We start from the raw sequence: 16,591 nt of genomic DNA on the forward strand, positions 1-16,591 counted from the left end.
TGCTCCGTGCTCTGGAGAGCGTCTGTATTGCTCTGTCAACCCCCTGTCTTCACTGAGCCAGTCTGGTAAGGTCCCAAGTGCCCCCTCCGGCCTGGCAGCTGAGAGTCTGTGCAGACATCAGCCCCCCTGCCAGCAGCAGCGCCAGCCCCCCAGCACCACAGGGGCACTCTCCCTCCCCCACCTCTTACTGTCCCTTCTCTTCCTCCTCCCCCACCCAGCCCCTCCTGCACCCCACTGAACAGCTGATCACTGGCAGGTGGGAGGGGCTGAAGGGGAAGAGGAGGAGCTTGTCAGCAAGGCCTGTAGTGTGTGTGGGGGGGAGCTGGCTGCCAGTGGGTGCTGAGCACCTATTTTTTCTCTGTTGGTTCTGCAGCCCCGTAGCTCCCATGGAGTCACTGACTCAGCTCCTTTCGCACTCTAGAGAGAGGAGCAGAACCAGGGCTATGGCTGATCTATGGGGCACCAGGTGAGTGGCAGAGGCTTCAGGTGCTGAGAGTTTGCCTGACCCCTCAGGGACACAGTGTGAGGTGGTGTCCCAGGGATCTCTATGAAAGGAGCAGATCAGGATTTACTTGGGGTGGGGAGAGAATTGAGAGTGTCTCAGGGGGTTGTACAGAGGTGTTGCCCGGGAGAGACTGGCTAAAACACAGGCCTCGCTGTGAGCAGGATTTGAACCTGCGCAGGGGAACCCTATTGGATTTCAACTCCAACACCTTAACCACTCGGCCATCACAGCTGTGAGCACAAAGCTACCCCAATGCTAGAGAAGCTGGTAAAGAATCCCAATGCCCAGGCATGAAGTCATCTGAACTACAGAATTCCCACCGCAAACCTGGCTCCCAAAGCACAGGGGGGGATTGGGGGTTTGTTCTCTTTGCTTAACCATGTGCAGTCGCACAGAGAGCGCGTTTAAAAGTCTCCCCTCCCACAGAGCGGGAAGGGGAAATGATTCTTAACTTGAAGCCTGACGTAGGGTGACCAGACGTCCTGATTTTATCGGGACTGTCCTGATATTTGCTCTCCCCCCGACACACACTCTAACCACTGGCCCCCACTCCCCTCCCAGGGCTGGAGATAGAACCCAGGAATTCTGACCACCAACCCCCCCTCCTCTGCTCTGACCACTAGACCCCACACTCCCCTTTTAGATTTTAGGCTCGCTGCCTCTTCTATCCATGCACCCCACCTGTCTATCCCTTTGCCGCCCCTGGGCAGGGAGCAGGCTGGCCGGGTGTCTTTGTGGCTGCCTGCTGGCCATGGTCCTCTCCTGCTCTGGCCCTGCCCTCAGTTGCTCTGTAGCTTTTAAGCCTTCCCTTGTAGCTGTCAGCACCAGCCGCCTCTGCTCTAGGTGCGCTGAGCAGGAAAGGTGTGTTGGGCTCCAGCCTGTGACTCTTCCTCCATCCTGCCTAGCCCTGACTATCAAGACTGGCCCTGGCACTCAGGGCCGGCTCCAGACCCCAGCCCGCCAAGCGCGCGCTTGGGGTGGCCTTTTGCCGGCAGGGCGGCTCCGGCGGACCTTCCGCAGTCATGCCTGCGGATGCTCCACCGGAGCCGCGGAACCAGCGGAACCTCCGCAGGCACGTCCTGCTTGGGGCAGCAGGATTCCTAGAGCCGCCCCTGCTGGCACTCTTTCCTTCAAGTGCCAGGTGGACTAGAGGTAATGTGGCTGCAAGCAAAATGGCCAAACTTGTGGGCATCAGGTGAAGCTGTGAGAATCCCAAGCATCTGGTCAAACCACATGACTGCAGGTATCCCCAGCAACCAGGGTAACAAGTTGTAGAGCCTCAACCCATTGTGGCCATCACAACCTGGCCCTTGTGGGTGAGTCACCCAGCAGGAGGGGAAAGATTTGCTCTTGCACAGCTGGAGACAGGGAAATTGAGCCCTGTGAACTCCAGGACTTTAGCACAATGCCCCACTGAGATTTGAACTCAGATTGCAAGATTCAGAGTCCTGAGTGCTGCCCATTACACCATGGGACCAGCTCATATGGCTGTTTCTGTGCATCAGTGACCCTCACGGGGCCGGCTCAAGTAAGGGACTGTAGGCCCCTTACTAAAACTTAGTGGGGTTTTTGGTTGGCTAGTTCCCAGCACCAATAGAAGGGGGAAGGGCCAATGGGAAATCAGGACCCTGAGACTGACAGGCCCCTGGGCAATGGGGAGAGGCCAAAGCTCCAAGTTAGCTGGACTGACAGGCCAGGCAGTGTAATGAGGGAGTCACCAGGCCAGGGGGTCCCATCCTCCGTGGGAGCTGGAGCTGCCTGGGCCAGAGTGGGGCAGAGCTAAGGAGAGAGCAGGAGCCCGAGAAGAGCCAGGGAGCAGAGCTGCACAGCTGTAGTGCCAGAAACTGCTCCCTGTAGGACTTTGCTCCCTGCAGCAGTTACTGAGACCTGAGGTTGTTCTTATTTGCTGACTTGTCCTAATTGGTTAAAACTTGACAGTGGTGGGGGATGGAAGCATAAAGGCTTCATCCTCCAAACAACCCTGCCTGGTGTCCATCTGTATCTATTGCCTCTTAACACCGGATTGTAAAAAATAGAGTGAGGTCATTTAAGCATCATTTATTTTGCAGCTTCATTTACTGTGCTAACAATGTAGCATCCTGACACCGATACTTCTGCCCACGTGCCCTGTGGGTTGCATTCATTTTAGTGGGACACAGGACATGTGGAGGATAATTTAAACTCTTAATTTCCTTAGGGTTTCCCTTTAATATACTTCTCTGCTGGTGCAATTTCTGACCATTGCACGTCTATTGTATTTATTACAATAGCACAAGTAAGTCACACAAGTGACATAGTCTAAGGGCTTGGCTACACTTGCAAGTTAGAGCCCATTAAAGCAGCCCCGGGTGCCCTAACTCCTGAAGTGTCCACACTCGCAAGGCACATGGAGCACCTGGGCTCTGTAGGTGGAGCGCTCCGGGTAATCCACCTCCATGAGAAACATAAAGCTCGCTGAGCCCTGCTGAAATACCCGGGCATCAGTGTGGATGACGTGTTGCATCACTGCACTGTGTTTGGCCTCAGGAAATGTCCCATAATCCCCTGAAGTCAAGTGCCCACTCTGGTCATTGTTTTGAAATCGGCTGCAGGCATGCAGATATCCCCTTTCAAAGCTCCATTTCTGACAGCCGGCTGCTTATCTGCTCTGGGACAAAGCAACCATTAGTGTGGAATGCTGCTGCTGTTTTGAGTGTGTATGAGGGGAGGTGGGGGTCTGCTGCTGTCCGAACACACAAGACAGCATGCTGACACACTCTCAGCCCCCCAAACACACTGTCGCTCCCCCCACGTACACACAACACACTCCCTGTCACACTCCACCCCCGTCCCCCATTTGAAAAGCACGTTGCAGCCACTTGCACACTGGGATAGTTACCCCAGTGCACTGCTCTCTGTGGCATTGCCAGAGCTGCTAATGTGGCCACTCCAGTGCGCTTGCAGCTGTCAGTGTGAACACACGGCAGCGGTTTCCCTGCTGTGGTTTAACTCCCAGCGCTCTACCTCTGCAAGTGTAGCCAAGCCCTAAATTTGCCAGACCAACCGAACTCAGTAACTGCCCTCCACCACCATGTGCAGTGAGTAGGGGCACCGTGGAGCACACACCACACTTGCTGGCTCAGCCTTGTGCATTCTGGGGTGGCCACCTCCCCGTTGATGAGACCTGGTCCCACCGTCTCCGTGGAGCTCCAGTCTGCCCTGCTGCCATCCCTGTCTGTGTTGTCTTCTCTAGCAGTTGACTGGAAGGTGAGCACTGGCCGCATGCCATGTAGCCGTGTTGTCTCGAAGGGCGAAAGCAGGAGGAATGGTGCCTTCATAGCCCACCCAATATTCCATAACATAGTTAAGGAAAATATTTCTCAATGAACTCTCAGTAAAAGATCAGAAGCAGCCAGTGTCCGCATCAGTCTACGAGCATTGGTATTTTCTTGAAATTTGTCAGACCAACCTATCTAACACCAAACACACATTTGAAGTTCTTCTTTTCACACTGTTGCTCGTTCTCAGGTTCTGCTTTGTCTCCAGACAGATCCATTCTCTTTCAGGACAGCCTTGCTCTTTCAGTCTGTTTCATTCACTGAGGTGTCGGAGTAAACACTCCCCTTCCTTCTATTCTCAGACAAACACTAGTATTAAGTGTTTGCTACTGATGGGTCTAGAAAGCATTTGTCAAGTAGAAGATGCCATTTCTGGGGGATTGCTCCCAAGATCCAGAACTTTGGGTTCAAACGTCTCCCAGCTTCCTTGGGGAAAATAACACCAAGGCTTTGTTGCAATATACAAGAAGGAAGGAGTTTTTCACCCCAGATGGGACTTGAACCCACAATCTCTGGCTTAGGAAGCCAATGCCTTATCCATTAGGCCACTGGGGCCCTGAAAAGCAGTAAAAAGAAGGATGGAAATTCCCTCTCAGGATTGCACATTCCTGACATTCACTCAGAAGCCAAATACCCATTTAATGGCCTTACAGAAACGTCTGCATCCCCTGGCAGCGAGGCACCTGGGCAGGTCCCTGACAGAGCTGAGCACCACCTTTCTGCCAGCCATCTTTAGAGAAGAACCCACCCTAGAGTCACCCCTCCCTCCTTCAGCACCTCCATGGCTGTGGCTCTGAGCGGCAGTAGGATGATTAGGGGGTGAATCCGGGGCTGGAAGGGGGGTAAGGTCGGCCTGTAAGGAGGAACCAGGTGGGGCAGACCCAGGGGGAGGCTGTGGGCTGCTGGTTGGTTGTTGGGATCCGAGCTCTAGATCAAAGCTGCACAGTGACCTGACACCCAGGGTTATAGGGCCGATATAGTGACCCCCCTACTGGCCTCGGTGACCCCCAAACCCTTGTTACTAAGGGCATTGAGGAGTCTCTGTCCATTAATAACTTCTGGGAGCTCCCCAGCAGGCTGCGGGCGTCAGCCGCCTCCTGCCTCACAGGTTAGACTCTTGGTGCTGTGCCAGCCGCCCCCTCGCTTGCAGGCCCAGTGTAAGAAGCAGGAGGCCTGGTGCTGGCAGAAGAGGGTTTTGATTAATCGTCCTCTGTGTGATGGGCACAGGACGCTTCCACTCAGTAGCACAGCTGGTGGGGAGCAGGGGAGCAGCTAAGGGCGTCGGGTTCCTCCGGTGGGGGTGTGGAGCAGCCGTTCGTTTTCCTGTTCGCACTCCTCTGCGGTGTGAAAATCGGGGAGGGGAGGCAGAAGCCCCACTTCCCTCCCGAAATGACGCCCAGTGGGGGACGCCAGGACAACAGGGTGGGGCGGCAAGTGGTGGCCAGACTCTCACCGCCAGGGTCTAGTCTTGCTCAGGGTCCAGGTCAACTTCCTCCCCACGCCACTGGCCCCCAGTCCCCTTCCACCACCAGGTCAACCCAGGCACTAGGGCAGGAACGGGGTGAGGCAGCAAGTCAAGCTGAGCAAGGCAGGCAAAAGCGAGTCTTGTCTTCATGGGCTGCTCCCAATGACGTCCTTTTTGTGTGCAACTGCTGCAAAAACCTCCTGGGCAGAGAAGCATCAAACCACAGCAGCCCTATGCAGCTGCCAAAGTAGCTCAGTGGGGTGAGCATTAGCTTGAAAAACTAAAGGTCCTTGGTTCAATCGTGGGCTTTGTCAGGTACTTTCATCCCTCTCTGTGCAGGGGGCAGCTTGTCCTCTGGAAGCACCTTTACCTGAGGCAAGTACCTGGCTTTGAGCTCCCCAGCAGGACAACAGCGTGGGGGCTTCCAGCCCACCTGCAGGGCTGGCTCCAGGCTTTCTGCTGCCCCAAGCAAAAAAAAATTTTGGGTGCCCCCCACCCCAGCCCTGGGCTGTCACCCCCCCCACCACTGGCCCCCCCTGCTGCCCCAGTGCTGGGCTCTCCCCCCCCACCCCACCGCACTCACACCCCCTGCTGCCCCGGCCCTGGGCTCCCACCTACCAGTGCTGACTCTGCCCACTCCCCCCTCACCTCCAGCTGGTCGGGCGCTGGCAGGGTCGGGGTAAGCAGTGGGGCTCCCGGGCCGGGCCTCAGCCCAGGGTCCCTCCAGCCAGGGCTCCCGCCTCCAGGACCAGCTGGGACCTGGGAGGGCAGAGCTGGGGGACTGTCCCGGCAGGAGGCTGAGGAGCCGGGGCAGGGGAGCCCCAGAGGGAGTGGAGCCCCAGAGAGCGGGACACGGGCCCCGCATGGCAGCGCCCCGCCCCCTATGACCCCGCTGCTGCTGCTGCTTTTGGCCGCTCTGCTGTGGTGTTGGGGGGCAGCCGCCCTGCAGCACCTGGTGTCCCCTGCTTGGAGCCTGCCCGGACAAGCCACAAGTGTTGGACAGACAAAACAACACAGGATCTTTTCAGGGGGCAAGACAAAGATGCCACAATTATTATGAGAACAGTGTGATTTATGGCCAGTAACTAATATTTTAATCCTTATACACACACACATTATACCTAATACCTACACACACACACACAAACACCCATCAGATGTTCTGCAGCTGCTGCATAGTTACCAGTCCTGAAGACAGCTTGAGTTTGTGACTTGAGTTTGCAGCTTGGGTTCGTAGCTTGTGGCGGTAACTGGCCAGGAAAGCCGGGCACGAGGACAAGCTGGGTCTCTGTTGGGCCTGCACCGATGTCCTTCCATGTTGGCAACAGAATGTTACCCTCCAAAGTCTCCCATCTCACCCATCCTTTTTGTAGGCTTTAGTTTGAATCCAGAGTCTATAGGTCTTGCTGTGTCACTGCCTCTGGGTTTGGTGATTGATCACCGGTCAATTGCAGGCGTGACTTTCAGCCTGGGACCTGGCATTGATCTTCCTTCTATTGGACCTTTTCTTTTTAGGGTGGCCTCTTCTTACTTTGTTAGGGCTCTTGTCTGCATCTCCAGCCGGTGGGGTTTGAACTCTGTTTCATCAGGACGGGCTGGGGCTGGAGGTTGATTCCATCATCCACACATGCCTCAGTCACACATCTAAACTAACCAATAAGATTACAGCAGGGTTTGCAAAAATGAAGGTTGGAGGAAGCTATTACAAAATGAAGTGAGTGTTTTAAAACGGGGTTTGAATTACAATATGGCAAACAGTGAACAGAAGTTACAATATAGACAAGGGTAGTGAATGGTGAACAGAAGTTACATGGATAAACTGAACAATTAAAAACAATTTCATTCATCAGTTTTACAGGGGCTGCAGGTCGGGAGTGAGAGGCATCAGCAGAGCTGTCAATCTGGAGGTCAGGACTGGGATAGCAGGGGCTGCGGGTCGGGAGTGAGGGGCACCAGTAGCGCAGTGACTGCAGAGCTCAGTGGGAGCCCAGGGGGCTGTGGGTCGGGAGTGAGGGGCACCATCAGAGCTGGGGGAAGCCCAGGGCGCTGCGGGTCGGGAGTGAGGGGCGCCAGCAGAGCTGTGAGTCTGGAGGTCAGGACTGGGATAGCAGGGGCTGCGGGTCGGGAGTGAGGGGCGCCAGCAGAGCTATGGGAAGCCCAGGGGGCTGCGGGTCGGGAGTGAGGGGCACCAGCAGAGCTATGAATCTGGAGGTCAGGACTGGTATAGCAGGGGCTGCAGGTCGGGAGTGAGGGGCACCAGCAGAGCTGTGAGGCTGGAGGTCAGGAGTGGGATAGCAGGGGCTGCGGGTTGGGAGTGAGGGGCACCGGCAGCGCAGTGACTGGGTTGCTCAGCAGGGAGCCCAGGGGGCTGTGGGTCGGTAGTGAGGGGCACCGCTAGAGCTGGGGGGAACCCAGGGGGCTGCAGGTCGGGAGTGAGGGGCACCAGCAGAGCTGAGAGTCTGGAGGTCAGGACTGGGATAGCAGGGGCTGCGGGTCGGTAGTGAGGGGCACCGCTAGAGCTGGGGGGAACCCAGGGGGCTGCAGGTCGGGAGTGAGGGGCACCAGCAGAGCTGTGAGTCTGGAGGTCAGGACTGGGATAGCAGGGGCTGCGGATCGGGAGTGAGGGGCACCACTAGAGCTGGGGGGAACCCAGGCGGCTGCAGGTCGGGAGTGAGGGGCACCAGCAGAGCTGTGAGTCTGGAGGTCAGGACTGGGATAGGATGATGGGCAGAGGGTGATTGGTGGAAGGGCCCATCTCTCTGGTCCTCGGCCAGGGAAGAATGATGGGGCTGGAGTCTTGTTCTTCACATTCATGGTGCGAGTACAGAAGGTGCTGGAGCTCTGACCAGGGAGGGCATTAGGAACCCATTATCATGCAGGGAAACATTCAACCGCTGATCTATACTCTCAACAAAGAGTGTCCTGTATAGCCCAGAACAGGGCCAGTGCCAGTCCTCTAATCCTCCCATGGGCCAATAATGTCACTCATACTGCCCAGAACCCATCCCCCAAAACTCTGCCCCTCACCTGCCTAAGGCTCTGGGAGGAAGTTTGGGTGGGGGGAGGAGATCTAGGCTGCAGGCCCTGGGCTGGGGATTGGGGTGCAGGAGGGGTGCAGGCTCTGGGGGGAGTTTGGGTGCAGAAGGGGTGAGAGGCTGGTCTCGGAGGGAGTTTGGGTGGGGGAGGGGTTCTGGGGTGCAGGCTCTGGGATGGAGTTTGGGTGCAGGGTGCAGGCTCTGGGCTGGGGCAGGAGGTAGCGGGAACAGGAGGAGGGGTGGGGTTGCAGACTCTGGGCGGGAGCTTGGGGGCAGGCGGGAGGGGACATGTGGGAAGGGGGAGGGGGTGCAGGCTCTGGGAGGGAGTTTGGGAGTGGGAAGAGGTATGTGGGGAGGGGATGAGAGTGCAGGCTCTGGGAGGGGGTCAGGAGTGTGGCGCTTCCCTGGGGCTCCAAGGTGGGGCAGGCTGGGGGGCCTCCGTGTGCTGCTGCCCCCAGGCATCACCCCCACAGTGTCCCATTGGCTGCAGGGGCTCGGGGTGGGGGCAGCGCGCGGAGGCCCAGCCCCACCCTGCCCTGCCATGGGGAGGGGCCGGCAGCCACTGGAGCGAGCAGGCAGATGCTGCTCAGCTCCGCTGCACTGACAGGGCCCCTGGTGGGGGGGAGCGCCTGGGGGCAGCAGGTGGGGCCAAGGGAGTGAGCCAGTCCCAAAACTGCTGGAGCCCCACGGGCGAGACCTGGGGACCAGGACTGCCAGCCAGACAAACACCTTTAAGAGGAGGCGTCCCTCTGCCTGTCAAAAACTGATCTTCCTCCTTCAGTTCAGTGACAGCCTGAATTGTTCCTTATCCCGGCAGAGCCAGAGGACTGAAAGCAGCAACATCAAACCCCGGTGTAGCTCGCAGGAATGGACAGAAACACTCCCTGGTATCTGAGGAGATGTTCAGCTTTGTCCTTGGTCAACTACAAGGCCAAAGGGAAAGGAGGTGGTGCCAGGTATAAAGACTGAAACACGACACATCATAGTTATGCCCGCGGTGGCTGCAAAGTCTTTTGATGTACTTCTGCTTATCAGCAGTGTATTGTTTTCTCCGGAGCCTAGGCCTTGACCAAGAAATTTGTACTTTGCTAAAATAATCGACTGCCCCTGGTGAAGACAATGGACTTGACACCCACTGGGGTGTCCCTACACAGGTACAAGTACTAACAACAGTGGCTGCCTTTTAGCCATAGATTTTAATCAGGGCAATAAATTGAAACAAACCCCTGTTAAATCATTTCTCAGCCCGAGTCCTTCACCCACATTCCCTAGAGCATTGGGCCACCATGTGGACGTTTCATTTCCCACCTCAATTTCACAGAGACACAATTTCCTTTGCACAGATCCATAAACAGCAAAACCTCCCTGTGTCTCTGGTCTGAGCCAGGGCATTCGATGCCAGTGAACCTTTTTCTCCTGCAATGGCGACGGTCAGACAGAGGGGTTGTGGCACCTGCATCCCTGCCAGGGAGATATTGGCTCCGCTCTTTCTTTCTGCTGCTGTTGTTAGTCCATGAAACATCAAGGGTGGAATGCAAGGCTGAGTTCATGCACCAGCCCTCTGAAAAATTTCAGTGCCCCAGAGAAATCCTGCCCCCTGCGATTGGAACGATGTGCTGGAGATTTGACTAGGAAAGGGACTGTCTGAATTGTCAGAGTGGCGAATGAACAACAATCTACAGCAATGTCGTTCACACAAACACACTCTCATGCTGCTCCAGCCGGAAGGGAAATGGGCAGGAATTCTCGCTGTTCAGCCAAGGACACACTTACATTGATGCGCAGCCGTGAGTGTGCTGGGGAAGCTGGTCTGAGCAAACAATTTGAAGTGACAATTCAGTGAGAACAAAATCATCATGCAGTGAAATGGATGCATATTAAGTAGTTGTGGCCGAGTGGTTAAGGCGATGGACTAGAAATCCATTGGGGTCTCCCTGTGCAGGTTCGAATCCTGCCAACTACGCAAGCGCTGTGCTGCTGTTGTTATTATTGCAGTCTTAGTGCCTGAGCATCCACAGTGCCAACTGGAGATAAATCTAGTTTCACTCTGTCTACACTTAAAGCGCTGCCATGGCACTGCTATAGCACTTTGGAGTAGACAGTGACTGGAGGGATTTTCCCATCCCTGTAATAGCTACATGGACAGAACAATTCTTCCTTTTCTTTAGCACTATCTAACCCGGGATTAGGTCACCTTAACTATATGGGTTTGGGGGGGTGTCACACCCTGAGAGACGTCACTTTGCCAGTTCAGTGCCCAGTGTACACCAGCCCTTACATCCCTCTGGGTATTTCAATGCAGGCACTGACCTGTGAGAGGAAAACATCAGCTCACAAACACAGAGACTGAATTCCCCACATTTAATCTCGCTGCACTTTCCAGAAAGTCACAAAATTCAATTCATTCTTGCTAGGACAGAGAAAAAATAAGTGATACTAAGTTTTTGGCTTGGTTAAATAAAATTAAGTGTTTAATTAATATAGTAAAAATCTGTACTGATTCCTCTAACTAACACCACAGCGTGAAATAGGAACAGAGACAAATCTTGTCAGTGACGACTAATTTCACAAATGATCTTCCCATTAGTAATTGCCACACTGCCCCTATTGGAGGTCTGGGCATCTCCAGTGTCATTACTCTGCATTCACCTTCCCCTTAGAATTGTTCTCGGACATTCGACTTCCTCTGTGGCATGGGGCTCGGGTCACTTGCTGGAGGATTCCCTGCACCTTGAGGTCTTTAAGCCACAATTTGAGGACTTCAATAACTCAGACATAGGTTAGGGGTTTGTTACAGGAGTGGGTGAGTGAGATTCTGTGGCCTGCATTGTGCAGGAGGTCAGACTAGATGATCATAATGGTCCCTTCTGACCTTAAGTCTATGAATCTATGAATCTAGTCCCAAATTTGGAAAACGGTGCAGTTCAGAATGAGAATAGTGACCCCGTCTCCTTCCTGCACCTGCTCTACATTGCTCCACAGCAGCTTCTCCACCTGCAGTCACCCCAGCATGGCAGTGCAACCCCCAGGGTTCAGCAGGGGCCCCTGGCAAGGACAGTGGATGCAGCTAACAGCCCAGTGTGCCTGGCCGTGAGGCAGCTGTAAAAAAGCAACACCTCCCCCCACCCCAGCAGTCCAGAGACTGAATTCCCCAACTTTAACATCATGACCCCCTGTAGAAAGCCACACGTCAGTTGCATTGTCACAGGGAGATGCAAAAATCAAGTGACACCAATTTTTAAGTTGAGTAAATAAAGTTGAGGAGATAGTTATTAACCTCACAAAAATACACTAAAGATCCCTCAACATAACACCTGGAGGTGAAATATGAACAGAGACAAACCTTGTCAGCAAAGGCTCATTTCCCAAACAATCCTCAAAATGTTACCAGTTCCCACCCCTCCTCCACAGGAGCTCTGTGCAGTGTAACTGTTCTGCAGGCAGCTTCCCATTCAATGCTGTTGGGGGACATTCCCAGACCTGGAAATGTACCAATGACAGAATTTGAAGAGCAAACCTGGCTCCCCGCAGCAGGCGGGATTTGAGTGTTTTGTCCCTGTCACTTAGTCTTTGTCAATAGTACAGACGCCACGGGCAGGACTCCAGGCTCTGCTTGAGGGATCCTGGCACAGGGGCTGGGGGGTGGGGGAGAAAGGATTGTAGGATCCCCAGGGCTGGAATTCTACATTCCACAGGGCCAAATAACTGTGTGAAGCCATTTGGCTAATGAAAACCAGAGCTCCAAGTGAGGCTTGAACTCACAACCTCAGCATAGCTCCTCTCAGCACTGCCCTATAAGTACTGTGCGCTAACCAATTGTGCCACTGGAGCACCTGTTAATTATGCTTCTCTGAGACCCCTAGGCTGATACAGGCGATGGGTGACCCCAAAACATTCTCAGTGGGGCTGAGAGCAGGTAGCGACAAGTGTTGTACTCGGTGGGGTGGATTCTTCTTAAGGCTTCCAGGCACCATTTGACCCTTTTGTTCTTCCCTGTGTAATAACAGAGCTGGTTAAGACTCAATGGAGGGTCTTGCTGCAGACCAACAGACCTGAAATCACTGATATCCAGCTCTAAGCATTAGTCCTGCTTTGGGACAGTGTCTCTCATGCAAGAAACTGCCCAGTCTGCACTAGCAGTGAGGCTCCCTCACTAACAGCTGAAATCAGGGAGAGCTGTGTGAAGTGCAGGGCCCCAGGGGGGCCTGAACAGGGGGGAACAACACCCCAGGTGCCCAGAGGAGGAGAGGTGTGTTGGGCTCCCGCCTGGGACTCTGCCTCCCTCCTGCCTAGCCCTGACTGTGAAGCCTGGCCCTGGCCCTCCTTCCTTTAAATGCCATGTGAGCAAGAGGAAGAGTGTGGCAGCTGCAGGGACCAAAGTTGTGGACATCAGGTGAAGCAGCAAGAAACAACCATATGGTCAATCCACAGGAATCTCTAGCCAGACTGTTAAGTTGTAGGACCCCAACCTATAGCATCCAGCCCATTGAACCAGCCAGACCAAAGACCTATCTCCAGTGGGCATCAGTCACCCAGCAGGAGGGAAAAACCTCACTCTCTACCTGAGAGAAGGTAGCCAAACACATTGAGCTCCAGTGCTTTGTAGCAAAGCAACATATCTCCACAAGGTCCCACTGAGATTTGAACTCAGATTCCAGGATTCAAAGCCCTGAGTGCTGCCCATTACACCATGGGACCTGCTGCTGTTTCATTTTCTAGACCCCTGTGACTCTTGGCTGGTTTGCACTCTGCACTTACTGCTTCCCACCATCAGCTTCCTCTCGCGTGTCTCTCTCTCCTCCTCCAGTGACTGTGGTCCTGCACTACCGGATCCGTGGGTCCTGCCCTGAGTCCCTGCATCCCCCTGCTTTGTTTCCGTTCCATGCAGGCTGCAAAAATGTCAGGGGAGTCTGCTCCTCCCTTCACTCGGTGCTCCTGCTCATATCAGCCAGCTGCAGCCTCATCTCCTGGAACTCAGGCAGCTGTCGCTTGATCCGATCGTACAGTCACACACTGACTGGCTCCCCTGCCTGGATGCTCTTGTGGAAATCCCACAGGCGACGCTGCAGGACTTGGCACTGTTGGTTTCTTTAATGTTGTGGTGTTTCCCCAGCCGCCGGAACAAAGCCGCCAACTCCTCCCTCACCGACTCACATCAATCCCCCTGGTTGCCACAGAACCCTCTGATGCTTTCCCGTTCTGCCAACACCGCCAGGCCTCGCCCCCCTGCTCCTTTATCTTGCAAGCTCTGGATGTTCAGCTTCCAATATCCTCTGCCCTGGGTCAGGGAATTGCCCACATTGAGCACACGGTGAGAGCTGCGTGATCCGAACTGTCCATTGGCACCACCCTGCACTGGGCTGTCGACGTGCTCTCCTTCACGTAAATCCAGTCAGTGCGACTCCTGGCCTGTCCCCGCAGAAAGGTGTATCCCCACTGTGGCTGGTGTGAGCTCGGGTCAGAGGAATAGGAGGTTACTGCCCACCCTCCACTGGTTCACTGTGGAGAAACACGTTCTCTAAGCCGACCTCGCTATAGACCTGCACCAGGTAGTGCTCATCATAGCAGAGTTTCCTCTGACGGTTGGGAAAACAGGACCAGCAGACCTCAGGCTGGTGCAACAATTGAAATCCCCCCCGACACCAAACACCGTGTGGTCTAGAAGAAGGGAGCCAGTTCCTTCATAGAACTTTCCTTTCATGCCTTAATTGGGGACCATACACACTAATATAGCAGTAACCAGTGCCATGGAGCACAAAGCCACCAATAATGCCCTCCCTGGTCGGAGCTCCACCACCTTCTGTACTCGCACCGCGAATGTGAAGAACAAGACTCCAACCCCATCATTCTTCCCTGGCCTGGAGGACCAGAGAGATGGGCCCTTCCCCCAATCACCCTCTGCCCATCAAGCTACCCTAGAGTTGTTAATGTGCATTTCCTGAACACCCACCATGTCCAAGCCCAGCTGCTCCAAGACACTGAATATCAAGTGCCTCCTCCTGGGCCCCCAACTCCCTTCCACAGGGCCACTTTCACACATGCCCCTTCCCTGGTACTGCCCTCCCTCAGCAGCACAGAAGAGTTTTCATCCTCTATACCTGCCTGTCTCTGCCCAGCACCCCCTCTAGCACTCTCTTCCTGCCATATTGGGTCCACCAATAACTCACTTAGGAGAGACAGCTCCTGTCCCTCATTGTTAAAGGTCAGGCCAGCCAATTAGGGGCGGAAGCCCACAAAAGCTTTTCCTACTGCAGAGCCCAAGCTCAGGGACGACCACTCTGCTCCCAGAAAACAAGCCACCACTGTGCAAAGAGGGATGAAAGGGCCTGCCAAAGCCTGGGATTGAACCAGTGACCTTCAGCACTTCAGTCTAACGCTCTCCCAACTGAGCTACTTTGGCAGCTGTATAGCAATACTTTGGCCTGTTGCTTCTCTGGCCGGGAGGTTTTTGCAGCAGTTGCACACAAAAAGGACGTCATTGTGAGCAGACCATGAAGACAAGACTCGCTTTTGCCTGCCTTGCTCAGCTTGACTTGACTTGCTGCCTCACCCTGTTCCTGCCCTAGTGCCCGGGTTGACCTGGTGGTGGAAGGGGACTGGGGGCCAGTGGCGCGGGGAGGAGGTTGAGCTGGACCCTGAGCTAGGCTAGACCCTGGTGGTGAGAGTCTGGCCACCACTTGCCGCCCCACCCTGTTGTCCTGGCTTCCCCCACTGGGCGTCACTTCGGGAGGGAAGTGGGGCTTCTGCCTCCCCTCCCGGATTTTCACACCGCAGAGGAGTGCGAACAGGAAAACGAACGTCTGCTCCACACCCCCACCGGAGGAACCCGACACCCTTAGCTGCTCCCCCTGCTCCCCCCCAGCTGTGCTACTGAGTGGAAGCGTCCTGTGCCCATCACACAGAGCTCGATTAATCAAAACCCTCTTCTGCTAGCACCGGGCCTCCTGCTTCTTACACTGGGCCTCCAACCGAGGGGGCGGCTGGCACAGCGCCAAGAGTCTAACCTGTGAGGCAGGAGGCGGCTGACGCCCGCAGCCTGCTGGGGAGCTCCCAGAAGTTATTAAGGGACAGAGACTCCTCAGTGCCCTTAGTAACAAGGGTTTGGGGGTCACCGAGGCCAGTAAGGGGGTCACTATGTCGGCCCGATAACCCTGGGTGTCAGGTCACTGTGCAGCTTTGATCTAGAGCTCGGATCCCAACAACCGACCAGCAACCCACAGCCTCCCCCTGGGTCTGCCCCACCTGGTTACTCCTTACAGGCCGACCTTACCCCCTGTAGTAAGTGCAGGCCCTGATAAAGGCCCAGTATGAGGCCTGAACTAAAGTAATGGTCAAGACTTTGCTAACATAAAGCAAAGTAAAGCTGTAAGCCAGAGGCAGGCCCTGCTCACAGGAGCTGGCAAGGAAAGAGCTGATGCTACAAGAAGATACGTACCTAAAAGGTACTGGACACCAGAGATCAGAACATTCACACACTTTCACATTCCACACAAATAACAAAAAACAGGCTGGCCCATCCCAATGACAGGGGCAAAAGGGTAAAATAATAAATAAAGTTGTTTTGATCAAACCAACATGTACAAGGTAAAAGGCGGCACCTAAATACATAAAAAGGTTAAACCTTGCTACGTAGAGGGGTGGCCCCTCAATACGTCAGGTGTAATGTGTAACTTGTTTGTATCTGTGTATAAGAATGCATCCCTGGGGCGGTGTCTTTGTCCAGCCTAGGGGGCAGTGGAAATCCCGCCACTGACTGAGCTAAGTCCATTGTCAGGAAGTACATATGTACTGGCTAGCTGTATCGCAGCAGCACCTTGGACTACATTTGCCGGGGAGCCGGAGGCTGTACTTTTTTCGACAATAAACCTGGCCGACGTGCCTTCGTACCTTACTAAACTTTGTGGTTATTGGGGGTTCTCATCGGGTCTGCTGGGTCAGCTATCTGCGCAGAGCTGGGGCAGCACACAGAGGAAACACACGCACGCAGCTAAGTAATATCAACATTAAAAAAAGCAGAGCACCACACCGGTACCGCTCTGACAACACCCCCCTTCCAGCCCCTGATTCGCCCCCTAATCATCCTACTGCCACTCAGAGCCACAGCCATGGAGGTGCTGAAGGAGGGAGGGGTGACTCTAGGGTGGGGTTCTTCTCTAAAGATGGCTGGCAGAAAGGTGGTGCTCAGCTCTGTCAGGGACCTGCCCAGGTGCCTCGCTGTCAGGGGATGCAGACGTTTCTGTAAGGCCATTAAATGGGTATTTGGCTTCTG

General features: G+C 54.8%; 5 non-coding genes across 5 annotated transcripts; 1 reads left to right on the plus strand and 4 right to left on the minus strand.

Annotated features, from left to right (window-relative positions):
* Positions 1 to 654: 654 nt before the first annotated feature.
* Positions 655 to 736, minus strand: TRNAS-UGA. The gene has a single exon. It is a non-coding gene; the product is annotated as a tRNA-Ser (tRNA).
* Positions 737 to 4,304: 3,568 nt separating this feature from the next.
* TRNAR-CCU lies at positions 4,305 to 4,377 on the minus strand. The gene has a single exon. It is a non-coding gene; the product is annotated as a tRNA-Arg (tRNA).
* Positions 4,378 to 10,203: 5,826 nt separating this feature from the next.
* TRNAS-AGA lies at positions 10,204 to 10,285 on the plus strand. The gene has a single exon. It is a non-coding gene; the product is annotated as a tRNA-Ser (tRNA).
* Positions 10,286 to 12,059: 1,774 nt separating this feature from the next.
* Positions 12,060 to 12,153, minus strand: TRNAI-UAU. Its single transcript has 2 exons — positions 12,116 to 12,153; positions 12,060 to 12,095 (listed from the first exon to the last, which is right to left on the minus strand). It is a non-coding gene; the product is annotated as a tRNA-Ile (tRNA).
* A 795-nt stretch (positions 12,154 to 12,948) lies between these two features.
* Positions 12,949 to 13,020, minus strand: TRNAQ-UUG. The gene has a single exon. It is a non-coding gene; the product is annotated as a tRNA-Gln (tRNA).
* Between the last annotated feature and the right edge of the window lie 3,571 nt (positions 13,021 to 16,591).

Source organism: Mauremys mutica, unplaced genomic scaffold (assembly GCF_020497125.1).
Source record: "Mauremys mutica isolate MM-2020 ecotype Southern unplaced genomic scaffold, ASM2049712v1 Super-Scaffold_100221, whole genome shotgun sequence".
In the NCBI taxonomy this organism is placed as follows: domain Eukaryota; kingdom Metazoa; phylum Chordata; order Testudines; family Geoemydidae; genus Mauremys; species Mauremys mutica.